We start from the raw sequence: 19,260 nt of genomic DNA, 5'->3' as shown, positions 1-19,260 counted from the left end.
CGTCTTTTGCTGGACAGGTTGAAACAAAATGACCACGCTGACCACAGTACAGACAGGCGTGAGAATCCAACCTTCGCTGTCTCTCAGCTGGCGAAGGTCTAATCCGGTCTACCTGCATTGGCTCCGGAGCAGGTGGAGTGGATGACCTTGATCCTACCTCAAGGGCCTGAAGAGGGAAACTGTTCCCTTGATGAAGCTCGGTCCGCTGAGAGCTACTGGTTGTCTTCAACCGATTAAGCTGACCTAGCCGAGTGTCCACTCGGATAGCCACATCCACGAAGCCATCAAATGAGGAAGGTAAGTCACGAGGAATGAGTTAATCCTTAATCGCTTCAGACAGTCTATTGAAGAATGTAAGAGTGCGGAATTTAATTGCAAAGTCAGACACTGACCTGCGCCCTTGACGGAGGTTGAGGATCTCACGAGCAGCCTCCCTTCCCTGTTTTGAGCGATCGAAGACCTTCTTCATTTCATCAGTGAACTGAGTGAAATTATCCTGGATCTCCACCCTGTTGCTCCAGATAGCCGTTCCCCACTCACAAGTTCTTCCGGACAACTGGGTGATGTAGGCGATCTTTGAGCAATCCGATGGAAAGGTCAAAGGCTGCAGTCCAAAAATCAGTTCACAAAAATCAGTTCACTGAGCTAAGAAGGACTGACAGGATCCTGGATCGCCTGAGTAAATCTCGGGCTGGCAGAGCTGAAGGAGGCAGTAGTGAAGAAGCTCTCTGGGCTGTTGTAGCTGAAGGAAGATCGGTGGTAGTGAAGAAGCTAACTGGAGCTGTTGTGTCTGGTGTTTCCCCAGCATTGCTCCATGCCGATTAAGAATATTCTTTATCTCTGCTGGGTCCATGGTCTGGTCAGATTGTAATGTCAGGATTCGTAAATAGTTCGGACCCAAGTGCAGAGTTAGTTCAAAAAATTTATTCAACAGAAGAAAACAACTCCAACAAAAAACTTCCCGTCATACGGTGGAAACTGAACAAAAGGCAGACAAAGATCAGGTCCAAGAAGCAGTCCAAAAGGCACAGACAGGCAGATAATCCAAAACAGCAGGCAAATCCAAAAGACAGGTCACAGGCAGAATTCAAACAGGCGGGTAGACAGAACAACAGGTAGAATCCAACAGCGGCTTGAAAGTGCTCAGACAAAATGCTGGGACAATCTGACAAACTGGGGCTGACAACACACAGAATAAGTAGGCCTAATCATTAGGACTAAATAAAGAACAGATGAGCAGACAATCAGAAAGGGGCAAACAAGAAACAAGTGAGCACAAAATGGCTGACTAGGCTGACAACAGGAAGTGAAACATGACAGGTGAGGGCGGGATCTTTACACAAAGAAAACAAAGGCACATGGTTGCAAATACCCAAAATGTCCAGTAGGTGTCATGAAACCAGGAATACTGACAACAACAGGCTGTTAGGATGCTGAACTCTTTCCCCCCCCCTCCACCCTCAGCTACATAACATCCTGGACTTTGGACCCACAATGGCTGCCTTGCACTACTCCACTTGCACTACTCCACTTGTACACTTGCACACTTTGCACACTTTGCAACTTGTTGTTGTTGTCCTGTTGTTCTGAAAACACAGCACTTCTGCTGCTCTTACATAACTTGCACCACTATGCCACTTGCTTACTTTTGTCAAACAGAACTACCTCAGCCATTTATTGGCCTGACTTTGCACTATTATATTGACCGTCTATGCACAATTGCACAATTTCAACCCAATTTTGCTGCTCTTATTTCTTCATTGTATGTGCCTTCTTATTTACTTTTTATTGTTTACTTGAATGTTATGTTTGTCTGTGGACTTAATTGGTAAAATATGTCTCATCTTCACCGTGGGATAGTGAGAAACGTAATTCCGATCTCTTTGTATGTCTTGGCATGTGAAGAAATTGACAATAAAGCAGATTTTGACCTTTGACCTTTGACTTTGCTATTCAGCTAGCCAAGACCGCGCTTTCACCCTTCTTAAAGGAATTATCCGGAGTAAAATGCACTTTAGATCAATTTACAGATGATTGGGAGTACATACGTTGAGTTGACATTCGATGTGTTTTGAGAAAAGTTCGATGTTACCGTTTTTAGTCAAAACTTCGTTAGCCTGGAAGTGACGCTGGCATGTCATTTCTCCCGCTTCTAAAAAACACTATTTTTATACCTCTTCTACAGTTCCAAACAACATTACACTTACGTGGTAGTGAGTAGAGGGTCCCTAAAGCCAAACCGGTATCTCGAGGTCTTTATGTGGTCGGATAGAGAGTCCAGAATGAATTTCATCAAGCCAGTACCTTTCCGTAACACGCTCTGGAAATTCACAATTTAGTCAGCCGTTTTTTTTTTTTAAGTTGTATGGACTGGACTATGTTTTTTTTTTTTAAAAACGGCGACCTAAATTGTGAATTTCCAGAGCGTGTTACTCCAACACTCAGCAATCGAATACGGACTTTCCCCTGAAGATGGCAGCAAAGATGGCAACATTTCGAAAGGTACTGGCTTGATGAAATTCATTCTGGACTCTCTATCCGACCACATAAAGACCTCGGGATACTTTGGTTTGGCTTTAGGGACCCTTTACTCACTACCACGTAAGTGTAATGTTGTTTGGAACTGTAGAAAAGGTATAAAAATAGCGTTTTGTAGCGGCGAAATGACATGCCCGCATCACTTCCAGGCTAACGAGTTTTGACTAAAAACGGTAACATCGAACTTTCTCAAAACACATCCGAATGACATGATTTGGATGTCAACTCAACATATGTACTCCCAATCATCCGTAAATTGATCTAAAGTGCATTTTACTCCGGATAATTCCTTTAAGCCATGTGTTATCGTTATCACTTGTCGATCAAATTTTACGTTTCTTCATTGCAATCTGAAGCCATCTAAATGTATTGGTATGTGTAGGGTATGCATAGTTTTTGAAAGTTTAACTCGCGTGATTTACCTGCTATAACACATGCTTGCTAGCTAAGTCTGCTTAGCATCATCAGTTTAATAAACCAGTGGCCAAATAAACAATATGGAACAAACGGATCAGTGTTGACTGCTGCTTTCAGTGTTTACTTGTATGCGTGGATTTCTCCCGTGCTGGTAATTACTTAAAGTTGTGTTAGGTCAGTTCAGAAAGCTAATGCTAGTTAGTAGCCTAGCTAGCTCTTCATAGCAGAGGTGGTTGCATGACACGCGTATGGTATTCCTCCTGAGTTCATTTGAGCTAGCGGCATGCAACAGGAAGATGTTTACATGTCAGATATGTGGGCATCAGTCCACTGCGTCTATTTATGTGAGTACCTCAATTCATGACAATACAGTATACCCAATATAGACCTTCCATGCTGTGTTCCAGATTGTCAAATGAAATTTAAGACACATGCAGGTCTTGAATTTCCCCTGGGGATCAATAAAGTATCTCTATCTATTTATTTATCTATCTAGGTCTTAAGACACACATATATAGAAACCATAAACAATGTGGTTTTGATAAGACAGACACAATTTCAAAGGCAACCTCACTTTGCACACACATATACACATTCCTCACACAAACATCTTATCACACCCGCCTCATCACTTTTAATCATTCAACGGCAGACACACACACACACACACACACACACACACACACACACACACACACACACACACCTTTCATACTCACCTTGCAGACAACTCTCACATTCACTCACTCCTTACATACATACACACACACACACACACACACACACACACACACACACACACACATTACATTCACTTTCACTTTCACACACACACACACACACACACATCATGAAGAGTTGTTGAGTGCCTTTCTTTTCTTTTGCTAAGGGATGTGCGACTGTAGCTGATGTTGAGTCTTCCAAGCCTACCTTTGACGCCTCACCTGATATTACTAGGTATTGTTTGTTTTCATTCACTAGAGTAATAATGATCAACATATACATATTTAAATCAACTTTTGAACACTAAATGTTTTTTTTCTGTATTGAATTTTGTTTGGAAAAAATCCTAAAAGGAATCTAATCATAGTTGACATGTGGATCTATATCTTAAATTGAATATGATAAATTATTTTTTTCAGGTGAACGACAAGGTAATCATCAAAAGTGGATGGTCAGCATTGAATCCTTAATCGTTTGTGAAGGGTCCAACCTCGGCACATTTCTAACAGGCCTTGCGACATGTTTCTCCAACTTCTACATTATGAATCTGCAATATCAGGAGGAGGCAGCTTGCACCCTTGAATTCATCCAGAGGTAAGTTCATGTCACACTTTCGGACCAGAATTTGTTTTATGTGTGGTATGTATTGGGGGGGTTGTGTAGTAGTCTACTATGTAGTTATAAGCACTACTATGCAGGATTACACCTTCTAAAGAGAGCAATCATGCATAGTACTGCTGTAATAACCACAGAACACTATACTTCTATTTCATACAACTGATTAAATCAAATATAAATGCAGTTACAGTAAGTAATAAATGTCAGTTTAAAAGCACAATTTTCCTCTCCATGAATCCTAGTGTACCCTATCATTTTTTGTAACTCTCTCTCTCTCTTTCTCTCTCTCACAAAGAAAAGGCCCAGAAGAAGCCCAAGAACAATCACTAATAAGTGAATGTTACTTGATTTCTTATGAATGTTACTTGATTTCCTCCCTGATTATCATTTATACTCATCTCTGTACTTTAAATTCTTCTGGACATAATCTGTCAGTTTATTCATTCTCACATGTACACAAGCCCAATGTGATGCAATGATATTGATAATTGATAAGTATCTGTGATAATTAATCTTATTTGATTTTGAAATAGTACTACTGTAGATAACATGTCTACAATTTACATACATATGTGATACACAAGCCTAATGCAATGTTTTTATTTTCCATGATAATTCTTTTGTACCTTATTCCCGATTGTTGAAATAGTACTAGATCACGTGTTTACATTTTACATGCATACGTGATACACAAGCCTAATGCGATGTTTTTGTTTTTCATGATAATTCTTCTGTACCTTATTCCTTGTTTTTTGAAATACGATTTTCAAAATACTACTAGATAGCGTGTCTACATTTTAAACGGGCCTAATGCAATGTTTTTTTTCCCCATTGTAATTCCTCTGTCTTATTGCCTGTTCTTTGAAATCCGATTTTCAAACTATGTATCTACATTTTACATTCATACATGATACACGAGCCTAATGCAATGTTTTTATTTTCCATGATAATTCTTCTGTGTCTTATTCCCTGATCCTGAAATATGATTATAGTCAGTCTTCATTTTCCTAAATTACTATTTACTATTATCTTGCTTCATGTCCCTTCATCTTTCAAAAAAAGATTACTTTACTGTTAGACTGTCACTGTTAAACTGTTAAACTACAAATAAGTAACTGATGTGAAAAAATGGATTTTTAATATTTAAAATGTTAAACTGGATGAACTCAATATATGGAACTTGACTGTCATTCCAAATTTCAACAAAATTTTGCTGCTCTTATTTTTCATTATTATATGTGCCCTCTTTTTAAAATTACTTTTTTTTTTTACTTGAATTTGTTTGTCTGTGGACTTAAAATTGAAAATATGTCTTGTCTTCACCGGATGAACTCAATGTCTGGAACATGTGAAGAAATTGACAATAAAGCTGACTTTGACTTTTGTTTCCTGTAATTGTAAAAAATTAAAGACCTGTTGTGAAGATCAAATTTTTTTCTTATTAGTCAACATGAAAATTATGTTATATACTTAACAGGAATTTAATGTTATGGTAGTCTGCCGTTAAACAACGGGAAGCTCCTGGAAATCCTGCCAGTTGTTAGTTCCAGGAAATTAATGTTCACATACAAGGAAAAGGATAATGGAAGTTTATTGTCGCATGCATATAGTTACTGGAATTAACTTAATGTTAAACCAGGGCACCGTTAAATAACAGGAACTTCCTGGAAACTCTGCTGCCAGTTGATTCCTGTTTTTTTACGGGAAATTTTTAACAGTGCAGTGATACTTTTCTTAATTGTCAACATAAGCAAGCAGGTATATATTTTTTAGGGCTGTCAAAATAACTGATTAATTTCGATTAATTAATTTGAGAAAAAATAACTGATTAAAAAAATTAGTGCAGATTAATCGATTCCGTATGACCTTTGACCCCGAGCCGTTCTAGGTAAAAATTAGACTGTAAAATGAAGGAGAGAGAAGAAAACGTGCTGCCTGGGTCATTGATTGGAACATTTACTTTAAAAAAATGTCCTGATGGTGTTGATAAAAATAAAGTGTTGAAAATAAAGTCCTCTGCGATGTCTGCAGCAAGGATTTTGCATATCACCGGAGTTCATCAACTCTATAGTCGCACATCAATGCAAAGAAATAAGTGTTGACATTGAGGGGAGTGTTAATTTATTTTCATTGTGTCCCCTAGGTTATATCTGTGGCCTGAAATGCCTTGTATGTGTTGAATTTATTTCCTCAGCATATTAGGTCATATCATAGATTATTATGGCCATTATTTGAACAGTGAAAATAATAATGAAAGAGTTTTTGAACTTTAATGTCAGTAATGCTAATTATTCAATGATTCATTTGAATTTAAATATTTAAAATACTTTCACAGCAAAGATTATATATGCGATTAATTTAGATTAATTAATCACAGCGTATGTAATTAATTAGATTCATTTTTTTAATCGATTGACAGCCCTAATATTTTTATATTTCTCCAACAAAAGCACATTTCCTCCAGTGACAAAGTGCCAACTTGACGTGAATGACCATGTTACAAATAGTGTTATCATACTGTGCACTGACGTGAGCTATAGTTCCTTATAGTCTAATTGTGAGGATGTGCTTTTAACACACACACAAGCACAATAAAAAGTAAAGAAAAATCCGCACACTCAAGTCTTTGCAAACAAGTTTTTTTACTCTATGTGCAAGCTTTCGGTACTTGCTCTATACTTGCTCTATACCTTGGAATCAAGCAAGTATTTTTACATAGAGGGGGTGATGTTGACAGAAAGCTCTGCCAACGAGAGCTTTTTTGGATCCATACTTTGGAGACATTACAAACTTTGGGCCTAAATGAGGATTTCAATATGAGTGTATTCCTATAAACAATGAAATGTCTTTTATGCTTTGTTTTTATGATGGCTGAAGCCTGATGTACATTGCATTGGATTTGTTTCTTCCTGTTTTTAGATAAGCTTCATCGTCTATCTATGGACTGCATTTCCCATGATACTTTTTTGGATGACATAACTCTGTAAAAGACTACAATTCCTAGAATGCACTGAAACTGACACAGATGTCATGAATCAATTATTATATGTAACCTCATGCACTGTTTCACTTAAAGTGTTTTTACTCTGCCTGAAGAAGGTAATCTGACCGAAAGCTTGCACATAGAGTAAAAAAACTTGTTTGCACATAGAGTAAAAAAAACTTGTTTGCAAAGACTTGAGTGTGCGGATTTTTCTTTACTTTTTATTGAGTTACTTGTTAATCCAGCACCTCAACAGATGAGCGGTGATTTTTTTTACCTTTTTAACACACACACACACAACCACACACACACACCTTCATCCTATCAGCAGTCACAACAAGAGCAGACAGAGAAGCATTTCCCTGAACACTTCACAATCTATTCCTCTTTTCTTACATTGTGTTTCCTTATTCAACTCACATTTGCACCCCAGAGGAACAGAGTATGTAAGAAATCAAAGGCCTAATAATTACAGAATGTCATTGGCATGGGCGTAGATTTACTTACTGTAAGGACGTGTCCACAGCGATGTCATATGACGACTGAAATGTCCCCACCAATATTCAGGTTGACATGAAAAAAAAAGCTCCTCATGCAGAGGGGCCTTTCTCTGAACAATTCAAAATCTTTTCCTTTTTTCTTTCCTTATTCAACTCACATTTGCACCCCAGAGGAACAGAGTATGTAAGAAATCAAAGGCTTAATCATTACAGCATGTCATTGATGATGATGATCAGAATAGTTATTGTAAATTAGAATGGCTCTCATTTTGAAAATAAAAACTTTCCATAAAAATATGCTATTACAATGTTTTTGTAAAATGTGTTTACAGTGTATAGTGTATATTTGTTGTCATTTATTGTTTTGTGCTTTATCGTGGCTGATATAGTAAAACACACTGCATGATTTATGATGAAGAACCAGCAGTCATCCAAACCACAATAAATGTTTTGTTTGGTTTGGTTTGGTTTGGTTTGTCTCATGTAGAAATGTGACTCACGTGCTGGTACATTGTGGTTTCCTAGTACTGAAGAGGCATCGTTAGCTCCTGCTACCTGACTGTTTAAAAAAAATACCCTGGGACTATCAGGAATGCAACACTGCCAGTAAAGCAGTAAAGCCAAACAACAGAATGAACTTTGGCTGATTAAACTGTTTGTGTGTCAAGAAACCAGGAAATGTCTGTTGAAAACATGATTGTGCAATAAAGAGGTTGCTGAGAAGTTGATAAACCTAAAGGTTGGACCTATGCCTGTAAGCCTATGCTTGCCAGGAAGTCTATTTATGTTTTTCTACATTTACATCTAAAATATTACCACATAGATATTATATTCTCATCAAACTTTTGTTATTTTCAGAATTAAATATATTTTCCTGATGACATTAGACATATTTATTCAGAATAAATCATGTTTTTGGTAAATATCTTATGATTATTTGTGTCCCTGGTTTGACTTGCCCCATTTACTTGTTTTGTCAGTAAATAGCATACTGTTACTTGAAATGAAATCACAAAGACAATTTTTAATGTCTGCCTGTAGAGCCCCAAAGAAACTAAGCAGAACAATTCTGACATTCTTTTACATTGTTAGATTTCTTCATTACTATGAGGGGGTCCGTCAAGCTTAATCCAACCACCTCGTTACGCAAAATTATACAGGAATAACTGTTTATCATTATAGTTTTAACTCTCATTGCTAAGCAAATTACATTTTTAATTGAAGGCATGTATGTTATAAGGCAATAACTTGATCATTATTGGATAACTAGAGCCAAATCAGCAGTTTCTTAGCTTTTAATAGGCATAGCTACCATGTGTCAAAGCTAATGTGCTAAGCTAGTATGGCTAGTTTTAAAATGACTGACCCTGTGGGGATGGTTGCAACGCTATGTAAAATAAAGTTTTATTAAAGTTTATATTCATTTCAATAGCTAGACATTCCCTCCTGTATGTCAATAACTTGCTCTTTGAAAAATTCAGACGTGGCTGCAATATTTTGCAATTTATATGTTCTGTTTTTTCAGTATGCCATGAGACAGGAAGAGAAAAACAGACAGAGGTGTCCCTCTACGCATTCTGAACTTAGCTGCAGAGACAGTGCAGAAAGAGGGAAGATCAGTGAGGTCTGTCGCAAAAGAGTTTAACATTTGCCACACAACTACCGTTTCACTACACTGTAAACCCGAATAAGTTCCCAGAACTCAAAAAAATTAAGGCAATCGATTGCCTTAATTGTTTTAAGTTGACTAACTTAAAAGTCCACATTTTCCAGAACTTAAAAGGTTGGATGAATTGCCACTTGTAGCTTTTGATAACAGTTAAATTAAAGTGCTCAATTTAGCTCAACTCAAATATTTGCAGTTAATATGACTTGCAATGTTCAGTTTAGGCAACTCAATTATTTGCAGTTAATATGACTTACAATGTTCAGTTTAGGCAACTCAATTATTTGCAGTTAATATGACTTACAAGTTTCGAGTTTTCAAATCAACTGGAATAAGTTCACAGAACTCAAAAAAAAATAAGGCAATCGATTGCCTTAATTGTTTTAAGTTGACTAACTTAAAAGCCCACATTTTCCAGAACTTAAAAGGTTGGATGACTTGCCACTAGTACCTTTTGATGAGATTTAAATTAACATGCTCATTTAGCTCAACTCAAATATTTACAGTTAATATAGAACTTAAAGAAAATAAGTTCACAACCACACCATTTTCATGTTGACTAAACACAATGTTTATTAGTTTGTGTTAACTTAGTCAAGTCAGTGAACATCTGCTATTGAACAGGATTTTCTTGCCTGCTCCCTTTTCACACTGCAATGTTAAAATGATATAGAAAAATAAATAATAAACATTTATAAATGAAAAATAGAAAACAATATATACTTTTTCAAAATGTGTTCTTCCTCACTTAACAGTATCAAGCATTATATTAAAGCGATGGTTCGGAGTAAAATTAGGTTAATTGCACGATAATACCCCCTAACCCTACCCCCGATAATACCCCCAAACCAAATAGTTTTTTTTAGCAATGGTCGAACATTCGTGTTAGGTCTAGTCGCTGATTAGGTTAGTATTGGCGTTAACGTAACGTGTATATCTGGTAAATTACCCCACTATTAATGCCTGGAATGTTACCACACTTCTTCAGTAGTAGTACACCTGGGGTCCGTAAAGTCATCATAAACCGAGGCATTGGAAAGTTCGTAAGTATATCAGATTTTATCAAAAATAGCACTTCCCTGATAGTTTCTTCTCTCTGCTACTGCTAGCAACACTGCGCAGACACCACTTCCTCGTTTCAGAAAAAGTGAGTAAAAGCAGTGCACAACGGTAGCTAGTAGCAGAAGATCAGAAACTAGTAGGTAAGTGCTATTTTTAACAAAATGTGGTGTACTTACAAACTTTCCAATGCCTTGGTTCACAAGTACAGACCCTATGTGTACTACTGAAGAAGTGTGGTAACATTACAGGAATTATTAGTGGTGTAATTAACCAGATATACACGTTACGTTAGTGGCAACGTTTTTGACTGGTTGTCATGGTGCAATTAACCTAGGGTGAATTTTACTCCAAACCATCACTTTAATGAGAACCAATGCATATTGTGTTTTTTGGGCCTATTAGCTTAACACCTGTGCAGTAACTTAGTAGGCATTACAGTATGCAGACAAAAGGAAAACTGAACTAGTCTGGTAACCCTACAGCCTTCTTTCAGTTGAGTTTCTACAACATCAAGTCATTCTTGAGGGTCTGCAACTTGGGTGACAGTTTGCCACCTTCTAGACCAAGTAAAATCTTTTGAATAAATTCAAAAGTGTTGGTCAGTGCTTTGGGATAGCTGAGGTGTAGTGCATAGATCAGTCCAAAGATTACCAGGAAGGCTTCGCCAAGTCTGGGGAGGCTGACCACGGCATCACTTTCAATGACGACAGAGACTCTCACAGGTTGGTAGTGAACTGGACTTTGGACTGCGTCATGGTCACTGATGACAGTAAGAAGGCCCACTGCAATACCATCAAGCTCTGGCTCATCAGACTCGTCCTTAATAAATGAAAGAGAGATACTTATCACACATGGAACAGAACAGATGACATACCATTTATCTTTCTTCAACCAAGTCCTGTTGAAATCAAGTAAGGGAGACCTGGGTCTCATTGTAACAGGTGAAAAACACAAGATCCATGTTCTGCACACATAAATTAGCCAAATTAACAGATAATCTAAGTGGTCTGAGAGACTGAAACCAAGCTAAAGGGCATTTGCAGGAAAATGTCTTTACATCTTATTACTATCGTATTACTTTGAATACAACGCCAATGCAGTTTCTTCATAGTGAGGAGAAAGAAAACAGGCCATATACTAAAAATATATGGGTGGACTAAACAAAGGTAGGTCCTAAAACATGTTAGTATTTTGATGAACTGTCTACATAATACACAGTAGAATCTAGGTTTTTTTTTTTTTTGTGATTAACTTTTTATTAGGTTTTTAGTAAACACAAAGATAAAACAAAAAACAAACAAACAAAACCGTCATCCTCATAACATGAAGTCAGGGAATAGTGGCCAAAGGGATGGGGGGTCATCCAGTGGGCCAGTAACCAAAGAAAATTGTTCAAGGAGGGGTGCAGATATAACTCAAGAGTCTCTAAGAAGTTCACACACAAAATGTTCCCAAACTGCAAGTTTCTGGCTTTGCCCGATGGGCTCGAGCTGTGGAGAGTTCCAAGTTAGCCATGTATCTGACATTTATCATCCAGTTGCTGACTAAATTCAAGTTCTTATCATACCAGTAACTCAAAATTGTTTTTTAGCTGCTGTAAATGCACAAAAAAGGATCCTCCTATAAATTATTTTAAAATGCAAGACTGTGTCATCATTTAACAAACATAAACATGGATCTGGGTCTATTGTACACAAGAGAATCTTACTCATAACTTTACACACATGAGCCCAGTAGAATCTAGATTGAGAGGGGCACTCATCTAGCAGCTGACAGGTGCTTCACAGTAGGACAGTGCTTGTAGGAAGGAAGAGCTAGAGCACACTACAAGCTTTATCTTTTATTTGGTGCAAACAAATAGGAAATGACTGACGTTAGATATTACTACATCTTCCTCAGAAGATTATGTAGTAACACCGTCACGTCAGTCATTTCCTATTTGCTTGCACAAAATAAAAAGACTAAGCTGCAGTGTTTTCCAGCTCTTCCTTTCTGCTAACACAGTAGAATCTGTTAGTGACTTAAAAATCAGAAACGTCCTCGAAAAAGATACACAGGAAGGGCTCGGAGAGCCGTAGTGCGCTTGGTGAAGATGTCATGGATTTCCTGTTCATATAAAAACAGAGTTGTATATACAAAAGAGGTTACTGAACAAAGCTGTCCAATCAGAACATTATGTCCACCAAAAACTCAGAACAGAAGCATTTGTCATTGTCAACATTAGCCATTGTATTTCCTCTTAAACAATCTGCAAACTAGGCTAAATGTCTTAAAAAAACTGAACTTGTGCTTTAATGAAATGTGTAATTTTTTTTACCTGTTCATCATGGATTTTTAAAATTTCAGTGAGAACATCTGCGGTCTTCCCAGTTTTTGATGCTTTCTGTCTGAATAAGGTCATCAGTCGAGGAAGATGGCGGTCAAGCTCAGAATAGAATGTGTTGGGCAGGTTCTGATTAAGTAATCCGCTGAACTCTGCATACAACTACATTGAAATAACAGTAGGAGAATACAGCAACACAGGAGTTTAATTTCACAAATCTAGCAGACATTTATAAAGAAGAAAACTGTGGCAAAATGAGTAAGAATCACAATTTTAAGTGAGAGAGCTGATTCACATTACCTCAGATTCTATTTTGAGAGCAGGCCAGAGGTTCATGAGCTCGCTCACTGGTGGGCAGGACATCACTATGGTCTGTCGGGCTTAGGGGAAATGTGGTCTCCATCATCTTTCTAATGAGGGGCAGGTCCTTCTCAGTCTTCTTGACTTCCTCAACAATTGTCTGCCTCAACTCCTCAAGGCTTGAAGGATCCTTTCCTTGGGCAAAGTTGGGTAGGAAGTTCACTTCTGCTCGCTTGGGTCTTTTAATGTTGGAATGTGAAGGTTCATTTTCAGGATTACTTCTACTTCTTCTTCCAGCATTTACGGTGACCTCCTGACATCCAGCACGCCTCATCTTGTTCCTGTAATTGCCCATTTTGAACTTGAGGCTGTATTTCCATCCATTCCAGCCACTCTCAGATCCTGCTTCCTTCAGGCAGGGATGTTTGGCTACAAGAGCCTCAGCAGCCATTCGCGATGTCTTTATCACTTGCGTAAGCCTTAAAACCATATATAGTAGATGCAAGCTTTTCTAAAATGTCATGCTTTAGGTCTCTTGTCACTTTAAGGGGTGTGGTTCTTCTCATATTCCGCATTCCCATCTCTAAGTTTCAGCTCAACATCAAAAAAGCAAAGGTGGGAACTGGAAAAGGTCCCCGTAGGGCCACCTGCTGAGACGCTCTGGAGAGGACACATCTGAAAGCAGAATAGTAGATGCAATAGAACTGGAGTCTTGTGAAAGTGAAATGTGCACAACTGCTTTTTGTGGCAATTCCTCAATGTCTTTCAGGGATGTAAGTTTTCCATCGAAGTCTGGATCTTCATAAAGTAAATCAAAGTCAAGGTCAATGTCCAGCTGTTCTTTTAGAATATTGATCAGTGAATCAACAGAGGCTGGTCGTGAGTTGAGTTTTAATTTTCTAGCCTGGTCTGGCTCAACAACACGTAGAATCATTGGTTCAGGGGATGCAGCTGCCATTGTGCTACTGAGAAGACAAAATCAGGTTGTTACAGAATACCATATGGACACCTGTTTAAATTACTATAGAGACTTTTAGATTTTTTTTTTCTTAGCCAGTTAATACATGGATCCAGGATACTATGCATCCTGATAAAGTCACTTCGGCCTCTAGAATTAAAATAGCTTTACACCATCACATACCCATCACCATACCTAGAGATTGGCATGGTTTTAGTTCAGTTAGCCTATTAGCTGGTTTGATTTGCATTGAGAAACCATAATTGGCAAGCTGAAAAGAACCATGCCAATCTTTAGGTTTGGTGATGGATAGGTGATGGTGTGGGGTTATTTTAATATATATATTGGATATATATGCCACGTATGTTAGATGAAAGAGGAGACACAGAGCTATCATTTGATACCAAATACATCCTTCTGGGTTATAAAACAGACGAAGTGACAGCAAAATAATAACTTCATATAGCTCAACTTACCCCACGTTTTTGTCTGTTTTTGTGGCAAAGCATGTTTATAATCCAACGCTATCGTGTGTTTCTCTATGGCAAAACATGTTCATAATCCGTTTTTGAGATCCTAGCAAATTCCTGCATGGCATCCAAATCAAGGCTCACATTGCATCCCAATTTGTTCAACAGAGAAACACCTTTTTTGCCTTTACTTTGTTCATGGCAATGCAGTTAAAAGTTGAGAATCATCATGAGTGCATACACCATAGTCACACATGCTAACAGGCAAACTTGGGTCAAGTCAGGTCAGATCAGTTCGTGTCACAGATATGGAGCGCAGAATGGTCATTTTTCATCGCTAAATAAAAAATGGCATTTATTTCCCAGAAATCACACACCACATATTTCTGTAAATTGCTCAGCCCCAGAGTATCCCTCCAACATGGCAATTATATTGCCCGTTTCAGGACAGTCTGCCCTACACACACATGAAATGCATGTAGAGCTATGAGCTTGCTGTGGTGAGATACAGGTCAAAATATAAGATTTTTTTTTATATGATTTTTATATTTTAATTCTTTAAAATTCAAAATAAAATCAATGCTAGTACTAATACATGAAATGATCTGGATAGCCTAGACTCTGCTGAAAAAAACAATATATAATATGTGTGTGTGGCACTTGCAATGACCAGAATAAATCCTTATGAATAAAGGTAGTGAAAATGCCCTAAAAACAGCTTAGGGTTCTAAGGGTTAAGGAAGAACATTTTGTTTATTTACGATACATTATTCTTTCACAACAAAAATTGGTATCGTTAAAGGTTGGATTTTTCCTCATTTCATCAATTAAGGCATTAAGATCAAATCCTTAGATGATTTTTTTTATTACTCTTTTAGTCAACTTTAGCATGTGTCCAAATACTTATGTACCTAACTGTAAATTGCTTAATTTGTGTTACATGCTCCAAATGTAAAGCATTTGAGCTGCATTCTGTGTATGAAAGGTGCTATACAAATAAAGCCAGAGAGTGAATAAAGACACAATAACTGATACATAAAATAACCATTATTACCTTAGTTCTGTCTCACTTGAATGAACCGTTTGAGGGTTAGCAGCAGCGAGCCGTCTATCTTGTATGCTGGAAGAGGGACTGTATCATTCAGACCAGACTGCAGGTGGATCGACAGGCTTGTGTTTGCAGTTGTCACCTCATAGGACCGTAGATGTTCTACATACCAGGAGTCATAATCACAACAGAGAAAAGATACATTGTGATTTACAAGGAAGATCTGTTCTATTTTGCAAAATGTTGACAGTCCACCGCTGACTCCTACAGACAGAAACATTCCACAGACATAGTCTGTGCCATCAACAGTCACATTTGATGTCTTGTAGATTGTATCACTAGTTGTTTGTTCTCTAATGTGCACTTGAGCAACCTCTGGTAGAGCTGAAACCAGAACAGATTCAATGCTGGAGTTTTTGGCCTGAAAAATGATGGTGCAGCAAGATGATATGCCATACGTTTTGCTTTCTGAGATGACTGAACACATCTGCTTGAGAAAAGGTTTGCTGAAATGTGTATAAAGGGCATTTAAATACCACAGGCCCTTGACTCTGCTCTGTGGGACCGATAGGCTGTGTGATATCTTGACAAATGAGTACTCAATGCACTAAGTGTCAGAAATGTACATATGCAATCCGCGTAGAGACATGGAAGAGGGCTGATTGTAGAGTAGTGGCTATGCTGCAGCCTGTAGTGTCTAAATAACTCTAATTTGGAAGTGAAAGAAGCTGTGCACAACTTACAGTTCCAGATCATTCTTGGACCAGCAACCTAAAAGGCAAAGAACAAGTTTAGAATTTTAAAATGCTTATACTTACTACATAATATAACCACATATTACCTTACAAAAACTGCTTGCATGTTTGTTTTACACGGACGCAGCACTAGTTAACTCTAGTTCTGTTAACAGCAATCTAGCTAGATGCTCACTGCACCAACTCACTCAGAATTTAAAAACTAACGTCCATAGAAGCTACGAAAAAATGTGAACGTGCAGTGTAGGAACTCAGTTCGAGCATGCTTGTCAATGCTATTTTAATATTGGACCTTAGCGGTACACTATTGAACGTTTCTATTGACAAAAAAAAACACTATTACATATGAGGTGTCTGACAGCACATTAGCGCGGGGAATGAGCGCGTGGCTAGATTCATCCGTCGTCAAATTATTTTGAGTCTGGTAGTGCTAGCCCACTCTGGTAGTGCTAGTTGTGCTGCTAGAGTGTGTAATTTGTCGAATTTCCCCATGGGTTACAATAAAGTATTTATCTATCTATCTCCATCTAACTTTTAGTGGGCCACATACAGACTCAAGCTAAATGTCAACTGCCGACCACTCCATTAACGTTAGTGCTCATGCTAGCAGCAACCTCTCATCTGTTTGGCAGGAGAGTTGCATCGTCTCGCGCTAGTGGTCGTGCTAAGTAACTTTGAGAAGGTCTACGTTCTCTGAGACAAACACGTTAACAATAAAATAAGTAAAAGTAAACTAATAATAACATTCAAAACTTACAGTAAGTGGCAAGTGTAATGATGCAGACTACTCCACCTAAGTGACTTCCTGCTGAGGCTTTCTGTTGGCTTTTGTTTGTTTGAAGTTGCTTCCCGCCCGCTGGGCTCGACCAAACGGCTGAATTCCGGGGGGCGGGGAATGTCTCTGATTTTAAACGTTACTCTTTTCTGATTTTAAACGTTACTCTTTCCAATTGCGGCCCACCAAAACCATGTTACTAGTTTTTTTTAAAGGTTCTTCCTTTAGTGCAACTTCTAAAGTGTAAACTTCTAGGTACCCACTGATTAGTTTTTCCACAAAAAGTCTAATGCATTTCAGATAAAACTGTTTTAATATGATTGCGATTTCTTTGTGATCGATTTTACTTATTTGGCGAAGCACTTCGACATTTTACTGTAGGCTATTTGAGCATGTAGGCTACTATATCTGATATATATGTGCTTTTTAAAAAAAAGTTATGTTTTAAAGTTCTGCTTACTTTTACACATCATACATTTAATCAAAAAGGTTTAGTTGAACTAGGCTACTCACAAAAGTGGAACATGAAATTACTTATTTCTATTAGGCTAAGTTGTAGGCCTACTTAAATTGCTTTTTTTAAGTTATACTTATTTTACTCAAAATAGTTCCACTTAATCAAAAATGATCACTTAAAATTACTCAAAAAGGAAGAATATGTAATTGCTTATTCCTCTTAAGTTGTACGTAACTAATGTTTTTAAGTTATACTTACTTTTACTCAAAATAGTTCCATTTAATATAAAAGTATCAGTTAAAATTACTCAAAGGGGAAGAATATGTAATTACTTATTCCTCTTAAGTTGTACCTAAGTAATGTTTTTAAGTTATACTTACTTTTACTCAAAATAGTTCCATTTAATCAAAAATGATCAGTTAAGTTTACTCAAAAAGGAAGAATATGTAATTACTTATTCCTCTGAAGTTGTACTTAAATAGTGTTTTTAAGTTATACTTACTTTAACTCAAGATAGTTCCATTTAATCAAAAATGATCAGTTAAGTTAACTCAAAAAGGAAGAATATGTAATTACTTATTCCTCTTAAGTTGTACTTAAGTAATGTTTTTAAGTTATACTTAAAATTCGAGATCAGGACAGGCTATTGGACTCCAAGGAGGGTTTTTTCTGACCACCAAGAAAATCTCCTGGCAGATTATTTAAAGACAGCTGCAGACTTATTTTATGGGCTCTGCACTAAAGAGGTAAGCAAGACAGATGTTACAAAAGTATAGGTGTATGGGCAATTATGTGAAGGCTGTAAGATCTAGATGAAGGAACATTGTGAGAGAGAGTATGGCAAAGTTAACCTTGAATGACATTTATTTATTTTTCATTCATGTTCTCAGGTTTGTCGATTTGGCATTTGAACTTACGGTCCAATACAAATCCAAATACCCCGAAACCTGAAATGAGTCATGCTTGGCTGCCCGTGACTGGTTCTTGGAATTTATGAAAAGACAACCAAGTCTTTCCATACGGCACCCCCAAGCAACCAGCCTCACAAGAAACATTCATTTCAACAGGCACAATGTCACAATGTTTTTTGACAACCTTGAGAAGGTCCTTACTAGACACCAATTTGAAGCAAAGGACATTTGGAACATGGACGAAACAGGCATCACGACAGTCCAAGAGCCGGAGCGTGCTGTCGCCAGGCGTGATAGACAGGTGGGGTCAGCCACATCAGGTGAGAGGGGGACCCTTGTGACCCTTGCATGCGCTGGAAATGCTTTGGGGAACATGATTCCTCCTATGTTTATTTTCCAGAGAGTGCACTTTAAAGACCACTTCATCAGGGATGGCCCACCAGGCTGCATCGGTACAGCCAACTCCTCAGGCTGGATGCTGGAGGAACATTTCATCCAATTCCTGCATCATTTCCAGCAGCACACAAGAGCATCAGTGGACGCTAAGGTCCTACTAATCCTTGACAACCACTGCTCGCACCTCTCTATCAGAGGAATCAATTTTTGCCGAGCTAATGGCATTATAATAATGCCATGTAATAATAATAATAATGCCATGTCTTTCCCACCCCACTGCTCACACAGGCTGCAGCCACTAGATCGAAGCGTTTTTGGCCCTCTCAAAGGGAAAATGAATGCCTCCTCTTCTGCAGCTCT

The 19,260-nt window shown here is 37.8% G+C and overlaps 1 long non-coding RNA gene across 2 annotated transcripts; it reads right to left on the bottom strand.

The window, feature by feature from the left end:
* Positions 1-13,778: 13,778 nt before the first annotated feature.
* On the bottom strand, positions 13,779-17,154 carry LOC125289947. Of its 2 annotated transcripts, XR_007192722.1 has the most exons (4): positions 17,119-17,154; positions 16,350-16,377; positions 15,613-15,768; positions 13,779-14,095 (listed from the first exon to the last, which is right to left on the bottom strand). It is a non-coding gene; the product is annotated as an uncharacterized LOC125289947 (long non-coding RNA). The 2 variants fall into 2 exon arrangements; XR_007192721.1 differs by lacking the exon at positions 17,119-17,154 and having other exon boundaries at positions 16,350-16,631.
* Between the last annotated feature and the right edge of the window lie 2,106 nt (positions 17,155-19,260).

Source organism: Alosa alosa, chromosome 24 (genome assembly GCF_017589495.1).
Source record: "Alosa alosa isolate M-15738 ecotype Scorff River chromosome 24, AALO_Geno_1.1, whole genome shotgun sequence".
In the NCBI taxonomy this organism is placed as follows: domain Eukaryota; kingdom Metazoa; phylum Chordata; class Actinopteri; order Clupeiformes; family Clupeidae; genus Alosa; species Alosa alosa.
The sequence above is the reverse complement of the archived record's forward strand: the minus strand, read 5'-3'. Positions and strand labels throughout refer to the sequence as shown.